Source organism: Ailuropoda melanoleuca, chromosome 9 (genome assembly GCF_002007445.2).
Source record: "Ailuropoda melanoleuca isolate Jingjing chromosome 9, ASM200744v2, whole genome shotgun sequence".
Classification (NCBI taxonomy): domain Eukaryota; kingdom Metazoa; phylum Chordata; class Mammalia; order Carnivora; family Ursidae; genus Ailuropoda; species Ailuropoda melanoleuca.
Genome location: NC_048226.1, coordinates 51,973,186 through 51,991,685, shown reverse-complemented (window position 1 = coordinate 51,991,685; position 18,500 = coordinate 51,973,186). Strand labels below are relative to the sequence as shown.

Here is an 18,500-nt window from a genome sequence, read left to right as displayed (position 1 = left end):
AACAGTGTTACTTTAAAAAAAAAAAAAAAAGATCTCTTTAGTACAATGAGATTCTGAGATGACTATATCCTGTACCCTGTAAGCAATTGCCAATTATTTGCTGAATGCTCTGGGTGTGGAATGGTGGGAGCAGAGAGCACCCATTAACTACCTTCTCTATCTTCAAGGGGTTTGAAATTTCCCTGGGGAAATGTGACAGGCATTTACGTTATAGGTGGTAAATACAAACAATATCAATAAGCCCCAGGATGTCTGCTTTTTGTCCTTCTTTGCCTTGTTTATTCAGAAAACTTATTGAACGACTTGGCAAGTGGTAAAGATACTGTGTCTTTTGCCTGACACCGTGACAAATGCTACCGTCTTGACTTAGCCCGGAGGTAATTGGATTCACCATATAACTGATTTTCCTTCCACTCTCTAAAACTTGGTAGATTTTAGTAATTCCCTTCTTGGCTATCGTTTATCATTTTATCTTAGTTCCCTTCTTGCTCTTGTATTTATTGAACTAAATGTATCTCTAATATGGCACAGAAAGAAAGAAGAGAGAATTGGATGCTTTAAGGCAAAGGAAAAGTTCTGAGGCCTAATTAAGTTGCTACATCTCGGCCATAGGATGGTCCGAGTACAGAGAGTACCTGGGCCTGATGTGAAATGTCCCGGTACCTGTCATGTTTTCTTTAGGATGCTGCAAACATTACAGGATATGGTTTTTGTTTGTTTTCTTTTTCATTAGTGCAAAGGATTTATTTTATTTTATCTAAGCGGATGTTTGATAACTATCGAGTTGACTTGTTTTAACGGCGATTCTTGTGGACTGGATTGAATTAAGTGTATCATGCTTTTTTTTTTTTAAACAGCTTTATTGAGTAAAAATTCACGTGTCCTACAATTCACTCATTTAAACTATATGGTTCAATGGCTTTCAGTATATTCAGAGTTTTGCAACCATCATTGTAATCAACTTTAGAGCACTCTTATAACTCTGAAAGGAAACCCCTCATTCCTTAGCTGGCATACAGTTTCCCCATCTTCCACACTCCCCCCAGCCCTAGGCAACCATTGATCTTTCTGTGTCTAATGAATGCTCTAATGAAGGAAGCAGTCAGCTAAGTTTCTAAGTGTGACTGATTCGAAGAATGAATCTCATCAAAAATAATAACAAGCCAGAAAGCAGTTTCATATTCATTGTGTGGAAAAGGACTCCTCAGCCATTATCAGTTGTGGGCATCAACCATTTGCAGTCAGCCCTGACCTACTCTACTCCATTTCTTTACACAAGACATGTTTAATAGGATAAAGTCTAGGACACATTGCTTAGAGTTCATGTCAATGTGCACTGTTTACCCAGGAAAATCCCATTTTGGACATTCTCTGTGTAGGGACTTTGCGAAGGTAATCGGTCTACCCTCAAAGAGCTCACAGCATAGAACAGCATAGAAGAGAGGGATGGAGGGGTATAAATAAGTAGGTACAAAATAACATCAAAATCCTCCAAATACAGCATAGAGGGTACTCGGGGGACAGTCATTTATGCCTAGAGAGCCTGGTGGGGAAACGGGTTGTCTGAAGTGGCTCCTGAAGGAGGTGGCTCTGGAGGTCAGCGAAAGCATGTTTGCAATGCGTGCGAGCATGGGGAAGGGCGTGTGGGTTGAGGGACCAGCGTGTTCAGAAGCAAGGAGCTAGGAAACATCCTGGGGCCTTGGGACGTGAGCACATACGGCAGCAGGGTGTTGTTCCCAGGAAAGCTGGGGAGGGAAGATCCCAAGGGCAGTGGCCACTGCATGAGATATGCTGGATGTGAGCCCAAGAGGTCGGACTTGACCTGCAGTATTAGTTTCCTGGAGCTGCTGTAACAAAACGCTACAATTTGGGGGGCTCAGAACCACAAAAATTTAATATCTCACATTTCCAGAGGCTAGAATTCCAAATCAAGGTGTTGGCGGGTTCACACTGCCTCTAAAACCTGGAGGGAAAGATCTTTCCTTGCCTGTTCTTGTTCTGGCCGCCCCAGACATTCTTTGGCTTGGGTCAGCATGACTCCACTCTCTGCCTCTGTCTTCACAGGGTGTGTTTCCTGTGCTGCTTCGTGACATGTTCCCTGCCCCAGCGCATGTCTGTCTCTGTGTCCAAATTTCCTCTTTTTATAAGGACACCAGTCATATTGGAATAGGGCCCATCTTCATGACCTCCTTTTAACTTGATTACCTCTATAAAGGCCCTATTTCCAAATGAGGTCACGTTCTGAGGTACTGGAGGTTAGGACATCAACATATATATTTTTTAGGAGAGAAAATGCAGCCTGTAACACCCACCAAGCATTAGGGTGTGACTGAAGGAATTTAAGCAAAGGAGTTGAGTGATTATATTTGCATTTTAGTAAGTCACTTGGTCAGCTGTAGAGGGTGAATACAGAGGAGTCAAGAAAAGCTAGAAACCTGTTGGCCTGGTCCAGGCAAGAAGTCTTATGGATCTTGTATGCCTGACCAAGTAAATAAGGTGTTACTTTATTCTTCACTCATCAAATTAAAAAAAAAAAGAGAGAGAGAGAACCACAAATCCACAGCAGCACTGGAAAGCCAGGCCAGACATACCATCAGCAGGCAAAGATACTCAAGAATCCCAGAAGGTATTAAGAGAAATTAATCTGATTGGCAGTGAAACCCAACAGAACAGAGAAGTGCATTCTCTTTGATAGCCTCGTAGACAATATGTTAATATGACGTTGGCTTTAGGTCAGTAAGGAGAGGGAGAATGAAATGAAAAGTGCATATGCCCTTTCACCCATCAGTTCTGTGTCTGGGAATCTGCTATCAGTATCCTCACTCACAACCAGAGATATTTATGCTAGAGCAATCATATAACATTGTTCCTAATGGAAGAACACCAAAAACATCTAAACATCCATTGGCCCCCAAATATACTATCTCCGTACCTTTGAATGCTCTGTAGTTATTAAAAGGAATGAGATAACTCTGGCTATCTAACGTACTCTAGCATCCAGCAAATGAGTACAATGAACAATTCCTAGTATAGGGATGCTTGCTAATACCAAATATGTAACAAAGAAAGAAAAACCCTTCAGATCTTTATATCTTCCCACATCTTTTTAAGTGTTTTACTCAACTCTAAGTGTGCTTACCTTTAGGGAAGGAAATGGGATTGGGGCAATGAGGTGAAAAGGAACTTAAATTTTGCATAATAGGTCTTTGTGTATTCTGCGAACATTTTCAGTAAGCATGTATTATAACAAAACTGAAAATTTACTGTAACAAACGTTCAGGGGTGTAGAACCTATGAGATCTGGCCAGTAGGTGATGTTCTGAACAGCAGGATGGAAGGGAAAGGGGAAAGTGAGGAATAGAATGGCAGGGATGAAATGGGAAGGGTAAATTCAAAACCCCTCAGAAACAAAAGGGCAACATTTTGAAGAGAGAGCTCTTTAAAAAAATAAATAAATAAAATGAACAAACAAAAAAGAAAGTATGTAGGGGCCCCTGTGTGGCTCAGTCAGTAAGCATCGGACTCTTGATTTTGGCTCAGGTCATGATCTCAGGGTCATGACATCAAGCTCCGCATCAGGCTCTGCACTGGGCATGGAACCGGCTTAAGATTCTCTCTCTCCCTCTGCCTTCCCTCCCACCTCTGCAGGTGCCAATTTACATTTCCACTCCCGTGTACATTGTAGCTTTCTGAAGACTTTGAGGGGAAGATTGCAGCACAGACAGATGGAGAGAAAGAGAAAAGAGAGAAAAGAAAAATGAAGGCATGTATCTTACTGTAAAACAGATATGGGGGTTACAGTTTGAGAAGTAGGATTTCTGCATTTTCGACGACAGTTGGCAAAGCTCTTCACCATGAGTGTGGAAAGCAGAACACCAGGAACTCAGAGTTGGTTGCAGAAATTAGTGTCATCCCCAGAGTCGCTTCTCCTGAAAAGAGGAGTATAAAGCCGCCAGTAACTTGGTGCTAGCTGTCTACAGATTGCAGATAAATAACAAACACTGTCAGGGATGGGTGCATATCTGCCGGAATGGGATGGAAACTTTCCCCTTTAACTCATTTGTTCCCCTCACTTTTCCTTCCTTTCTCTCTTCCTTCCTTTACCCCTTCCTCTCCTGCATGCACATGCGCCCCACACACCCACCCACGTCAGTCATATAAATCTGTCAGGCTGAAAACAAAGTGAAAAGAAAAGGAACTAATAGAAGACAGTGACATCCAAGTCAGATAAGCACCTCCAGATGATGATAAGGAAAGAAATCTTCTGCCAAAAACATGATGTGGAAATTTTGTGGCCTACTTAGCATCAAAAATGTGATAGGGAATATTAACACAGCAGAAATATTGAAAAACAAGTGACAATAGAATTTCCAACATCTGCTGTTATTCACTGTTTATGAATAAAACACTTTCATCTGCATTACTTCATGGAAGCCTCATAACAACCCTTTGAAGGAGGAAATGCTTCCATCTCTTTATGGAAAGGAACACTGAGGGATGCCTGAGTGGTTCAGTTGTATAAGTGTCTGTCTTTGGCTCAGGTCGTGATCCCAGGGTCCTGGGATTGAGTTCCGCATCAGGCTCCCTGCTCAGTGGGGACCCTGCTTCTCTCTTTGCCTGCCGCTCCCCCTGCTTGTGCTCTTTCTGTCTCTCTCTCAAAAACAAATAAATAAAATCACAAATAAAGGAGCACTGAGTCTCAGAAATGGGCAAGAGAAGTAGTTAGGTCTCAGAGCACATCCGCTAACATCTCAGCTATCTTTTCTGTACAGCAACACTCTCGTGTCTGACATCCCAGATACTATGCTGATTTGTCTCTCAGGCTAAGCCTTCCAGACATTATCCTTCAAAAACTTGTGTTGTCAGCTGTCCTAACTTTGAAGAATCACAGAAGTTAGCAAAGTATATTAATTCATGTCATTTATTGAGTGGAATAGTCCTTTGGACAACAGCAAAGTGCTTGGTAAGGAAAAGGGGATAGATTGTGCCCTTTTTCAGGGGCTAACCAACAATAGCTTACAAAATAAAAATGTAGAATTTAATTCCAGAAATAATTGTTTCATCATTCATGATGCTAAACACATGGGTTGCAATCATAAGCTGTGAGCAGTGAAAGAAGGACCGTAGAAATGGGTTCTGTTTTAGCCAGGCTCTGAGATATTTCCTGGTACTAGGGCTACAGATTTTGGTGATATTTGTCCAGATGAAGAAATAGCTGTTAACTGTTTCACTAATTTATAGCATGCAAACCCATCTTCTTCATCTGAGGGGAGAAAGCAGAGAAATTATCACCATACAGATTACCTGCAAGAGGGAGAAGTATAGTTAGGAAATCATTCACTAATGTTTACTTTTTAGAATCTCCAGACATGACACTACTCAGCTGCAATCTTCCCCTCAAAGTCTTCAGAAAGCTACAATGTACATGGGAGTGAAAATGGAAATTGGCACCTGCAGTAAATTGAGGTCCACAACAGCGCCCCACTGAGAGTTGCCTGGCTCCTCCAAGGACCACTCTCCTGGGCTGAGACCCTGTCTCCCCTACAGCGTCCCTTTCAAACATAAAGATGCGATAATGGCAGAGCAAGTCTCTGGTTGCTCGTTCTATTAGGTCTGAGGTTAGTTTTGCTACAGCACACCTTTCTTATTCTTTCCTCTATAGTGGTTTTGTATAGATTTCCTTACCTCTACTGTTTCTTAACTACAGGATAGTTACCATGGCAACACCTGTTGATGGCAGACCAAAAAAAAAAAAAAGTAATTCTGCAGTGGGGAAGCTGCTTCTGTATTTCTTGCTTCTGGCTCTCACAGTTAGAGTTAGAGGATGTTTTGTTTCTTTCTAGGCTGCTTAGATGACACCAGTTCCTCCATTTGGGCAGATTGATATGGAAATTGCTCTTAGCTCTTTCTGTGTTACATGCTAAGATACAACCTCTGGGAGCATTTGTTTTCTGGTGATTTTTACAAACTATAACAGAAATTGTGTCTTTGTCCAAGGGAGTTCACATCTTTAAAGCCCAGGTTTTTTTCTCCTTTTCTCATTTTTTTTTTCCCTCCCTTTCCGCTTTTCACTTGGTCAGTTAGATGGGCTTGTGTTCCTTCTTCGACCTGACAAAGGGCCACAGTACCAGAGCCCAGATCCTGTGGCTCACATAAAATGCCATTAGTCTGGAAATCAAAACAATGAAGAAAATAAATGCCCATTAGTTATATGAGCAGGCCTGTGGAAATATGTCCTAGATATTAAGTGAAGAGACTTTAAAACCTAACAGTATGCTCAAGGACAGTCAGTACTATGACCTCTAGTGTCTTATTGCAGAAACTTGGCTATATCATAAATAGTACCTATTTAAACAGGCATTTTTGTATGGCTGTTCTGGATAGGGCAGTGTAGCAGAATCTTTGGATGAGATGAAAAAAAAAAAAAAAAGGCACCAACCCTGAAGCCAAATCAGCGGATCAGGGAGATCATACACAGGTCACATACATGAAGCCACCACCATAGAGCAAAAGGTATAGAATGAAAAGTGGCCTGGGTTCTGTTCGTGGCTCAGCCCCTAAAGAGCTGTGTGATCACAGCTGGGCATTGCTTTCCTTATGGCTAAAATGAGTTGAGCTGACATATTGTGGGTTTGGTTTTAGCTCTAAAATTGCATTAGTCCGAATCTGAAATAGGCACAAGTGCTGAACAGAACACTGGAAGGGGAACCAGGGCAGACTTTTAAGCCTGAATTTTGAGTGACTTTTCAGTGACCAAGAAGAGAATAAGTTAAGCAAGAGGAATTGGAAAAAAATGAAATGATCTGTTATATCAATCTAAATATAATATGTCCCAATAAAATGAAAAATTCCTTAGGAGTTTTGATCAGTCCAAATTCTTAAGGAGTCCTTTCAAAACTTCCCTCACAATTAAAAAGCAAACAAACAAAAAAAGGATTATTGAAAGTTTTTTCTTTAATTCTACTTCATGTTGTTTTGGTAATTATTCTCTTAATCGATTGGTGAAAACAGTGTTTAAAAATACAGATTCCGGGGCGCCTGGGTGGCACAGCGGTTAAGCGTCTGCCTTCGGCTCAGGGCGTGATCCCGGCGTTATGGGATCGAGTCCCACATCAGGCTCCTCTGCTGTGAGCCTGTCTTCCTCTCCCACTCCCTCTGCTTGTGTTCCCTCTCTCGCTAGCTGTCTCTATCTCTGTCAAATAAATAAATAAAATCTTTAAAAAAAAAAAAATACAGATTCCCTCTTTGAGATTGTATCATGAATTATGTTAACCTCTCTGTTATTTCAGTGTTCACTTAAATTTATATAATTAAGAAACAACTCCAAGATAGCAGCTGATTGATATGTAAACCTTCTTTCTTAATAGGAGAAATGCAGAGTAATGACCCTTGCTTTGTTTATCCTCATCTCTGTGCCTTTAGACAGGACTCCAGGGTTAGAGAACTTGACCGTTTTTTCCATCCACTGGCTCTGTACTGGTACCCTAGGGTTGCCATAATAAAGTACCACCATATATAAAGGTACTTTCTATAGGGGTGGTTTAAATGTCAGAAATTTATCATCTCACAGTTCTGGAGGCTAGAAGCATAAGATTGAGGTGTTAGCAAGGTGTTGTTCTTCTTAAGGTACAAGAAAAGGTCTATTCCAGACCTCTCTTTTGGCTGCTGATATGTCCTTGGACCGTGGCTGCATAAATTCTGTCTTCACAGGGCATTTTCCCTATATGTTTCTCTGTTTTCAATATGATTAGGACACTAATCATATTAGAATCAGGAGCCCACTCTTCTCCATTCTGACTTCATTGCAACTAATTCTATCTGTAATCATCCCATTTCCAGGTAAGGTTACATTCATCAGGATTTTGACATAGGAATTTTGGGGAAGACACAATTCAACCCATAATAGGCTCAAAAAGGTAGCACACAGCCATGTCCTCACACATGCAAGGTGCAGGATTCCAAATGTAGCCACCCTGCAGAGAAGATGCAGCTCAGTAGGCTGGAGTCCATGATGATGCCTTCAGTTCTGCTGAACACACCGTGTCTTACAAATCATAATAGAGTGAATATGTACTGAGCATTGACAATACATTATCAGGTCATGAATTATTTCCATTCAAATGAATCTCCTTGACTTTCTTTGGGATACTGAGCATTACATTTCACTGAATGTCTCAGAATTTCTCTAAAGTTCAACTTTGGTCATTTAGTAGTTGTTTTCCATCAGAGAAATGATTGAAATGTCATATGTACCATAGCATTTCATAAAACTAGACTTAGTTCATAAGAGAATGGCTGCAAGAGTGTGATATCAGTGGCACAGTTAAGGATGTGATATCCACAGGCAGTGTTGAAAGTCTCATGTTGAAGAGGTTAAATGTGTATGAGTGTGTATATACTAACTACATGTATAAAATGTATGTTCCATTTATATACATATATAGAGATGGATATATAGTTTGTAATACACATGCATATATATACGTATATAGAAAGAAGGGGGCACTATGAAATTACTTGGGACGTAAGATCCATATACAAAATGCCAACCTACCCCCCTCCAGGGTGCGCGCGTGCGCACACACATACACACCTACACATTCCTCCAAAACTCAGACACTTTATAGACAACAATCTCTAATAATGTGGAAAGCTGCCAGGAAAACAACCAGAGCTTAAATGCATCCCCCTTTTGACCCCACCAGCAGAGCCATTGCACAAACAAAAGCAGCCACTTCTGAGGAACCTAAAGTGGGAGGGGTTGAGGTGGGGAGAGGGGTTCTCTTTCTATCCTGAGCTTCCTCCACAGTCTGCAGCTGGGACTTCTAAAAGTGACTAGATGTCTGTGAATTTGGGGGTTTCTCAAAAGCGTACTTGGGCAAACTCAAGTTAGCATTTGACCCCACACCTTCCTCAGCTTCCTGGGGAAGGTACCTCTACCCCCACCCCATACATACACACCCATGCAGACAACTTCCAGGAAAGCTCCGTGATCAGGGACACTCCAGCCCCACTATCCCTTGGTGATCCCAGGACTAGAGAAAACAGAAATTACCCCTCACTGGGAAATATCTAAAGGCTCATCTGAGGCTCTGTGATAGGGAGGTGTGCCAAGTGGCTGCCCAGTTAGGTACCCACCAAGAGACAAAGACAAGCCAAAGCAATAGGCTTGATTGAATGGCAGCTTAAATTCCATTCCAAAGACAGCTTCCCAGATAAAATAGAGTGGAAGGGACTGAAGTAGTGTTTATGTTTTGTTTTTAGCAAGGAAATAACACTGAATGGTGAGTAAGGGAATGAATGATCTCTTTAATTGCCCTGTTTGTTTATTTAAAGATTTATTTCTTTATTTTGAGAGAGAGAGAGAGAGAGAGCGCGCGTGCACAAACATGGGGTAGGAGGGGAAGAGAAAGAGGGAGAGGGAGAGAGAGACTCTCAAGCAGACTCCCCACTGAGCAGGGTGCCTGAAATGGGGCTCCATCTCACAACCATAAGGTCATGAACCTGAGATCATGACTTGAGCCGAAACGAAGGGTCGGACGCTTAATGGACTGAGCCACCCAGGTGCCCCAATTGCCCTGTTTATTATCTTGTCTATTTATATTGCCTAAAGGAGATGTTTTTAAATATTTGTTTTACTACCAATTCATTAACACGTAAGTAGAGGAGTCAATTTATATATTTTCTGTTCACTAAAGTAACATTTAAGTCCCAAAGCTCATCTTTTTATTGTTTGTGTTTGTGTTGCCTTGCTTTATGTTTCGATGTCTGAGAAGCATGCAGCTTTACTTAAGTACATTGAATTTGCGTATTGTAAACTATTCTGTCTTTTGCCAGGAAGAAAGGATTTTCTTTCCTGTTGAGCACTTTAGTCACTTTGATTTTTTTCTCTGTTAATATTGAAACTGCAAGGAATTCAAGTCCAAGTGCATGCTTACAGATAAGGCTTAGGAAATAGTGTCATTTTAGGCCTCTTTCCAGGTAACATTCTTACAAAAAGAAGGTTTTTGCTAATGAAATGTGATTTGTTAATAACTCGGTGTGTGTATTATAACTGTATCTATGCTTACCTGGGTCCTGTATATTGTAGATAGTATGAGGATACATGCCTAAAGGATTTTTATCATCAGCTCCCCAGAATTCAAGAAAAATATGTTCTCCTTGGAAAGGGGATTATTTTTATTAAACCACACCATTTAAGAGGATTTTCAGAAAGAATTATTTTCCCAGTGTCATACTTACATCTTTTTGATGCCTAAAAATTTTTGATTTTTTTTTTTTTTTGGCTTTCATCTTATCTTCATAGTGGCCTCTCTTTGGCACCTCTGAACTTTCTTTTCCCTGTCTCTTCCATTTTTCTGTTCTCAGCCAAGAAAATTAACTCCCTGAAAATACTCTTTTCTTAATGGACTGTTGCTTCGCATACATCAAGGATTTCAGCTATTAGAGCGTGTGAGAAATGGGGCAGGAGACATCAGATGGCATGAAAACTAGAACCGTTCACACCGAGAATCCCGGGAAGGCTGGAAGTGTGAGCTAAAACAGCTGAGGGGTGGAAGAGACAGGAGGCACAGCTGGGAAAGCTGGCAAGAAAAAATGGCCAGAAAACACAAGGGAGCTTAGCAAGGGGAGAGGTGCAGCCCAGGAAGTCGAGAATCCTGGGGTGAGGGAGGAAGAAGCATCCGTTGTAAATTACAGTGTTCCAGTATTGTTCAGGACATCATAGCTCAGATGCGTTGGCTTTAGCTACCCTTTTAATTCTACACCATTGAGCATATTCAGTAATATTTTCTTACATGATTATGGTGAAGGACTGAATTTAAAATCTTAATGGAAGGCAATGTCTGTGCTTTGAGATTGATCTCTGTTATATTGACAATTTACTAAACCCATCATAGAATTCAGTTGGATTAATAAGAAATAGCATGCATTAGTTTATACATATATTTGTGGGTTTTAATACCCAAAGTGTATCAAATTGCTAACATTTATCATTTGGACAAATAGGAGGTATGTGTAATTAGCTAGATTAATAACTGGTTTGGTGTGTATATCCAGAGGGAACTGATGTATAAATTGCTCTTTTCGTAGAGAAAGTTTCTGGTATTTGAACCCAATCCTGTCCTAGTCGACAGTAGGCTTCACTTGGGTACAGCTGTACAAATGCATGGCCCAAAGCTGGGAGAGATGGCTAATGTAATAACAAAGGAGAGAAATAGAATTCAAGAACATCTTGACATTTAATGCAATGACCCAGATCTAAGAGGCAGAAATGCCACGGGGATGACGTAAGCACTTGACCATCACCACCACCAATTAAATTGCAAAACGACAGTAGGAGAGATTTGGCTTAGTAGCATCATATATGAAAGAAAGTTAGATTTTGTTTTAGTCAAGTATAAGATTCATATATCACAACAGTCTAATGTAGCTGGTGAAGAAAGCTTCTGTGATGGCAGGTTTTCTAAATAAGACTGGAATCTGCACTGACGCAAGTAAGTGTCCTGTTCTCTTCCTCACTGACCAAGCGCTACTTAATCTGGAGAAGCGCCTTTGAGCTTCGTCATTTGGAAGAAAACAACAAAAAACAAAAGCATTGGCCCCCAGCATGCCTCCTCCCCCACTTCTTCCCCACTTGTTCCTCTCGCATGCATCATCTTGCCCCCCCCCCCCCNCCCCCCCCCCCGCGAGGCTGAGCTGAAGCAGGAAACATCACTGAAGATGTTTAAACCTAGTCCCCAAGGCAGTGGAACACATCACTAATTGTGATCTTTCCATGCCTCGCCCACAGTACGGTCTTGCTCAGTGCTGGCTGAATTATTGGTTGAATTGTAATCTCCCAAGCTAAGAATGGTATTGCCCCAGTGCTGACCACTGGGATGACCAATGCTGCATCCCAAGTGGCCTTTCTTGCCACCCAGGTGTAGGATCTCCTATCCCAGGAATGACTTCCAGATTCCCATGGTACTCACTCATTGACCTTGTAAGTTTCAGATCTTTCTCTTACTTCTAGTCTGGGACTGAGTATCTATTTTGGGTACCATGGTCTGTCTTGATCCTGCCAGGAGATTTTCTCAAGAAATTGTGGCTCTTACCCTGAATCACTGCCCAGTGGCCAAATTATGCAGCTGTGATTAGACCCCAGGACAATAAGGGACCACTGTCCCGAGTTCACCAGCCTATTCTTGCTCCCTGTTGATAGCTTTGCCTCCCTATGATATCTGGTCCACAAGAATTCCCCTAGCACCATCACCAAAACCCTCATAAGTACTGTTTCCTAAATCAGATCAAGGTTACCTTGTCCACTGGACGTTGTGCTTGGTGACTGAGCCACTCCCCTAAGTTGGGCTTTGCAGCTGGAATGGGCTCTCAGCCTGCTCTGCTCTTGCGAGTTCTAGCTCTCTTCTTCTTCCAGCCTGTGTGGTTTTTTGAGTTAGGGTAGCTGGTACCCAGAACTATTTTCTTTGGAATGAAGAAGGGGAACCTCAAGGGCAGGAGAAGAGGAACTTCTTTAAATAGGTGTCTTTGAGTATTTGAAAGGTTGCCATGTAGGGAAATTACTGGACTTGTTCTGTATGGCCCTAGAAGTTAGAACCAAGACTCCAACGAGGTTGAGGCCACTAAGTCACTGGGTGAAAAAGAACCTTCCTTACCCCAGCTCAAATCTAACAGCATTTGCCAAAGACAGAAACAAATTCGTTCTGGGAGCCCTTCATTATGGAAGGGATTCTGGCATAGACTTGATTAGCAGATCTAAGTTTTGTTTATTGGTTTATTTCCACTGCAATGTGGATAAAAGATAGTATTTACTTGGGTGGTGTTTGTATGTGTGATATGTTGCTGTGGTCCCACGCCGATCATGAGTGACCTGCGATCCTGCTCCTTTCCTTGTCTTCAGGGACTGCCAGGGAGAGCAGCTTAATTATAGCAATATCCTCAAATCTACTCTGATTTTTTTTAAATTAATTCACTCAATCAGTGAATAAATATTCAATGATTATTATATATTAGGCACCGATTCATTCTGTGCTCAGTACTTTTAACTGTTATGTTTGACCAAGTCCTTTCGTTATTGTACTTACAACCTGGAGGTCACAGACACTGTAGAGAGGGTCAAGTATCAAGTGGGGTTGATGTGTAGATCACCTTTAAGTTTCTTTTAAATTTGAAAGTCCTTAAGTGAGCATGATTCTAGTCTCACAGTGAGCGGATAACCTGCCTCCAAGTATAGTTTTTCAAAGTCAAACATGAATTTGGAGTTGGGTTGCTCAAGTCTGTACTGAGTCCCTGTATTTATTACCCAGATAGCAGGGGGATATGCTGTCACCATCATCACTATTTCCCTAGAAGGGACTCTAAGGGCATAACTTAAAAAACAAAACAAAAGAGAAACACAGGAAAAAACCACTCCTCTTCCTACACCTCTTCTCAGCAATGCCAGCTGGGGGTTGGGTCAGGCCATCTGTCAGGTGCATAACCCAGCCCTCAGGGTCCCAGTGGCCCAGAAATTGAACTCTATGTCAGTTTTTCTGAGTGGCTTTAGCTAGAATAAGCCTTCAGGTTAGCAGGCAAAATGTATCATGAATTATCAGAGTTCACTTGTTTGAGCCTTCTTACGAATGTCATCATCTGTGTTAAGGACCTGCTAACAGTCCTAATAAAAACTCTGTCAGTGAACTAGGTATGGAAGACAACACCGTGAATTTGGCATTCCACTGACATAGTATATGCAGTGGGGGGGGGTGGCCATATTGGAGTAGACACCTCGCTTCACAAGTCCTACAATTCCATTTAGTGGAAAAAGAAAGCAACATAGAAAGGATAGGATTTCTATTTGATTGGGTCAGTCATCGTTTGCAGTGACTAACTGCTGTCTACCCTTAGAGATGGTCATGAGCGTGAAAGGGGATCTGAAACAGGCACTTGGTCCATGCAGAATGATGGCCCGGTTGTCTCACTCCGAACCTGATAGCTGGCCATGGAACCTGGTGATCCTGCTTCATGCTGATGACCCCAGTGATTCCAGCCAGACTCACAGTTGGGTTTGCAATATTTCTTTCAAACTGATCTGGAAAATGGCAGACATTATAATGTTCACATTTCTTGGAGTTTATTTTTGGTAGCAGCTTTATTGAGATAGAATTCACATGCCATACAATCCACCCATTTAAAGTGGACAGTTTAATGGTGTTTAGTGTATTTACAGAGTTGTGCAACCATCCCACGGTCCATACCTCAGAAAGCAGCTCTGCCCCCCTTAGCTATCATCCCCGTCTCCTGCAGCCCTACGCAACCACTAATCTACTTTCTGTTTCTATCTAATTGCCCTTTTTGGACATTTCACATAAATGGAATTATAGAGTATTTGGCTTTTAGTGTGACTAGCTTTTTTCAAGGTTCATATCTTCACAAGGCTAGCATATTTCCAAGGTTCATCCATATTGTAACATGACTCGGTGCTTCATTCCATTTTATTGGCTACATAATATTTTTGGGGGGTATATATGGATATATATATGGATATACCCCATTTTGTTTGTTTATTCCCCAGTTGGTGGATATTTGTCCCGTTCCACTTTGGGACTATTAAAATAATGCCACTGTGAACACCCATGCACAAGTTTTTGTGTGAACATATGTTTTCACTTCCCTTGGTACATACCTAGGAGTGGAATTACTTGGTCCAGTGGTAACTCGTCTGTTTAACTTTTGGAAGAAGAACGAGGCTGTTTTCAAAGTGACTGTACCAGTTTACATTCCCTCGGCAGGATATGGAGGGTTCTGATTTCTCCATATCCTTACCAACACTTGTTACCATGTAGACTTTTTGATTATGGCCATTCTATGGGGGATGAAGTGGCATCTCATTTCATTGCGGTTTTGGTTTGCATTTCCTTGATAACTAATAATGCCGAGCATCTTTTCATGTGCTCATTGGCCATTGTGTATTTATTTTGAGAAATGTCTATTCAGATCTTTTGCCTAGTTTTGATTGGGTTGTCTTTTCATTATTGAGTTATAGAATTCTGTATATATTCTAGATAAAAGTCCTCTATCAGATATGCTTTACCCATATTTTTCCCATTCTTTGGGTTGTCTTCACTTTCTTAATAGTGTCCTTTAAAGCACGAATGTGTTTAATTTTGATCAAGTCCAATGTATCTATTTTTTTCTTTTGTTGCTTGTGCCTTTGGTGTCATATATAAAACTCCACTGCCAAATCTGAACTCATGAAGATTTATTTATCCCTATGCTTTCTTCTAAGGGTTTTGTTGTTTTAGCTTTAAAATGGAGGGTTTGATTCATTCTGAGTCAGTTTTTGTATGGTCTGAGTTGAGGATGCAACTTCATTCTTTGGCATGTGGCTATCCAGTTGTCCTAGATTTTTTCTGTTGAAAGACAGTTTTTCCCCATTGAACAGCTTTGGCACCCTTGTCAAAAATTAATTGGCCATAGATATACAGGTTTAGTTTTGGATGGTGCATTCTAGTGCATTGATCTATATGTCTATCCTATTCCAGTACTACACTGTCCTGATTACCTTGTTTCTTTGAAATATTTTTGGCATGAAATGTATATTCCAAAAATGCAAAATTATGTACAACTTTTATGTTATTAGAGTAACAGTCAAGTTATGTGCTCAATTTTCAAATTAGACTCTTTACTCCCATCTAGTAATAGAGAAAGCATATGCAAACATATTATTTCTAATACCTATTAATAAGATTTGGTATTTTAAGAAAAATATTCTTTTTTTTTTTTTGAGTGCAGCAGTTTGATTTAGATAATCCAATCTTGCTTCTATTTCTAACAAATTCAGGAAAGTTCTCTGGGACCGACCATGATGACATGGGGAAGTGGAGATATTTACAGTTGGAATCCACATCTAAATATATCTGCATGGCAGGGTTACAGGAAGAGGTTTGTTTTAAAATCTAATGAAAGAGCGAAAGGTGGTTTGGGAAAGGCTCTTGTCTGTCAAGCCCTCACCCAGTGAATCCGCCCTGCCCTTTTAGTTTGTGTGATTGACAGTGGAAAGACCTGGAGTCGGGTCAGAAGAAGACAGCCCACGATTGTGTGTCTTATTCTGGTCTTTTTAGACTTATTAAAGAAAAGAAAATAATAATAGCTGAATGCAGTGGCAAACAAAAGGCAGCCATTTCTCACTTGGTAACTGTCAGGGAAACAATAGATGCACCTCGAGATAGTATAAATAATCTGCTGACTCTGCTATGGAAGAAAGCAACATACAGTCTAAGATGATCATATGTGGTCCTAATAATAGAACATCACTAGATGCAAATCTAGAAGGCTCGTGTTGTACTCAGTTTTTTATATTCAAATCAGGAATTGTATCTCAGTCTGTTAAAAGTAATTGAGAAATTCTGAATCTTAGTTAACAGCTAGGATATTCCCCTTAGGGTGTCAGTGCCTTCATTCATTCATTCCATCCCTCTCCCCTACTCCCTCCCACACTGCACTTATTATGGGGCCTTACGTCAAACAGAGGTTCAGTACAGGAGATATTTGTTAGGAGATGGGAAGAGACGTGGAGAGGAAAGGGGGATGGAGGAAAGGCTGGGCACCAAAACTAGAGCAAAACCATGGATGGGATGGGACAGAGGGATGCTGATGGATCAGGAGGGAAATGAAGGCAAGGCATCCCCGTCATCCCTTCCGTTCCTGCACATCTTCCTCATTCACACAGTGGGTGGGTGAAGGAACAACGTGGGACCAGGAGGTCTGCATGTCATTTAGGTCACGCAGTTCATGCTGTACTGAAGATGCTCCTTTTTTTTTTTTTTTAAGATTTATTTGAGAGAGACAGCACACATGGGGTGGGGGATGGGGGCTCAGATTGCAGAGGGAGAGGGGGAGAGAGAATCTCAAACAGTCTCTACACCCAGTGCGGAGCCTGACGCAGGGCTTGATCTCAGATCTCGCCGTCCTGAGATCATTACCTGAGCCAAGATCAAGAGTCAGACGTTGAACCAACTAAGCCACCCAGACACCCTGAAGATGCTCCTTTTACTAAGACAATCTCATAATTAAATCACAGCTTACTTTATTTAAAAGTGTAAATACTCTTCAAATACATTACTTGTTTTATCCCAAATTCAGGTAACAGATACTTGAATTTTAATATTAACTGCAATAACACATAGATTTATTTTTCATGTTAGGAAAAATATGGAAAGAGCAAGTAAATCGATGGGCGTTTGATCAGACATTGACTGTTATGTGAGAAATTGTTTTTCCTTTATTTACTACTATTTGTAGTTTTTCCTCAATTTTGCAGCTTGCTTTGCTCAGGAAGGAATAAAAAGCTCAGTGTCTGGCCTGAATTTGCTCATGTTTTTACAATGAACTGGTCAAGTATCTTTCACAGTCTGTATCCATCTGCCTTTTTTCCCCTAATTTTCTTTCTCTTTGGTTACAGGCCAAGAAGGAAGAGAGGACTCTCACCACCACATTTCAAAGGGAGTCCACTGCCAGAACCCTGATTACTTATTTGGACAAACATTTCTCCAAGGTAAATATTACCATTGTACAATAAGGGGGCCCCTCATGAGAATTTGCAGACTGCAGTGGTGCTGCCCACGGGCTTGATCGTTCAGTCTAACACAAGGCTAGAGTCCTGCCAGAGAGGGAGGGAGAGAAGAGAGCAGAACAGCGGGGCTCTCCTGCAGTCTCTCCTCGGTGTGTTCCCCGGAGAATGCCGCCGTCGGGATCCGGGAGCTTGCGGAGTCCTACTACAAATGTGTGGGAGCGAAGGAGGACAAGGGAGGCGGTACTTTTTTCTTCGTGTTAATCTCTCTCTGGCATTCATGAAAACAATAGCCAGTGTGGTTTGATTATAAAAATAGCATTTTTGTCTTCTGTGGGGAAAGCGTGGTGCAGTTCTTCTTAGAAGTTACAATCAAATATAGGCTATATTCATGTCACAAAGGGAAAGAAAACAGAATCATAATATTGTACACCAACTAAGACTTACAGATGTGGGAGATTTTAAAGAAATCCATGTTCTCCTCTCATGAAAATACCTACTAAGTAAGGCTGTTGTTGGTTGGTGACAAATACTTCATGAAGTTCTTGTTTTGGAAAATCATATCCTTAATGCCTCTTCTGGGGGGAAGAGAGGGCATCCGTGTGAGAGAGAGAACATGAATATGAGAGAGAGAGAGAGAAAAGGAGAGAGACCCCTCAAAGAGGAGTCTGTCAGCATCATACTGTATGTTTCAGAGGAGTAACTCCGGGTGCTTTCTTTATGAATCATGAGCTTAGCGGGAATAAAGGCTTAACAGAAGCAGCCGAATTCAGAGTCCGCTTTAGCATTCATGAATTGGCTGCCAATATTTTAACACAAAATGCTGTGTCATTTCTATAAGGTTCCCCTGTTGCTGCTCAGTCTGCAGCCAAAAGCCGTTTTTGCTAAGCCCTGAAATGATATCTGATAAAACGCCTCCTTCCTTCCTGATAAAGATACCCATGTACACAAC

The 18,500-nt window shown here is 41.2% G+C and overlaps 1 protein-coding gene across 4 annotated transcripts in view; it reads left to right on the top strand.

Moving 5' to 3' along the window:
* PAG1 (phosphoprotein membrane anchor with glycosphingolipid microdomains 1) overlaps positions 1-18,500 on the top strand; it is a 140,221-nt gene that overhangs the window by 60,727 nt on the left and 60,994 nt on the right. For all 4 annotated transcript variants that reach the window (XM_034668239.1, XM_034668242.1, XM_034668238.1 and 1 more), the window contains one exon: positions 17,441-17,533. The gene's annotated coding sequence lies outside the window, so the exon portion shown is untranslated. The remainder of the gene's footprint in view (positions 1-17,440; positions 17,534-18,500) is intronic.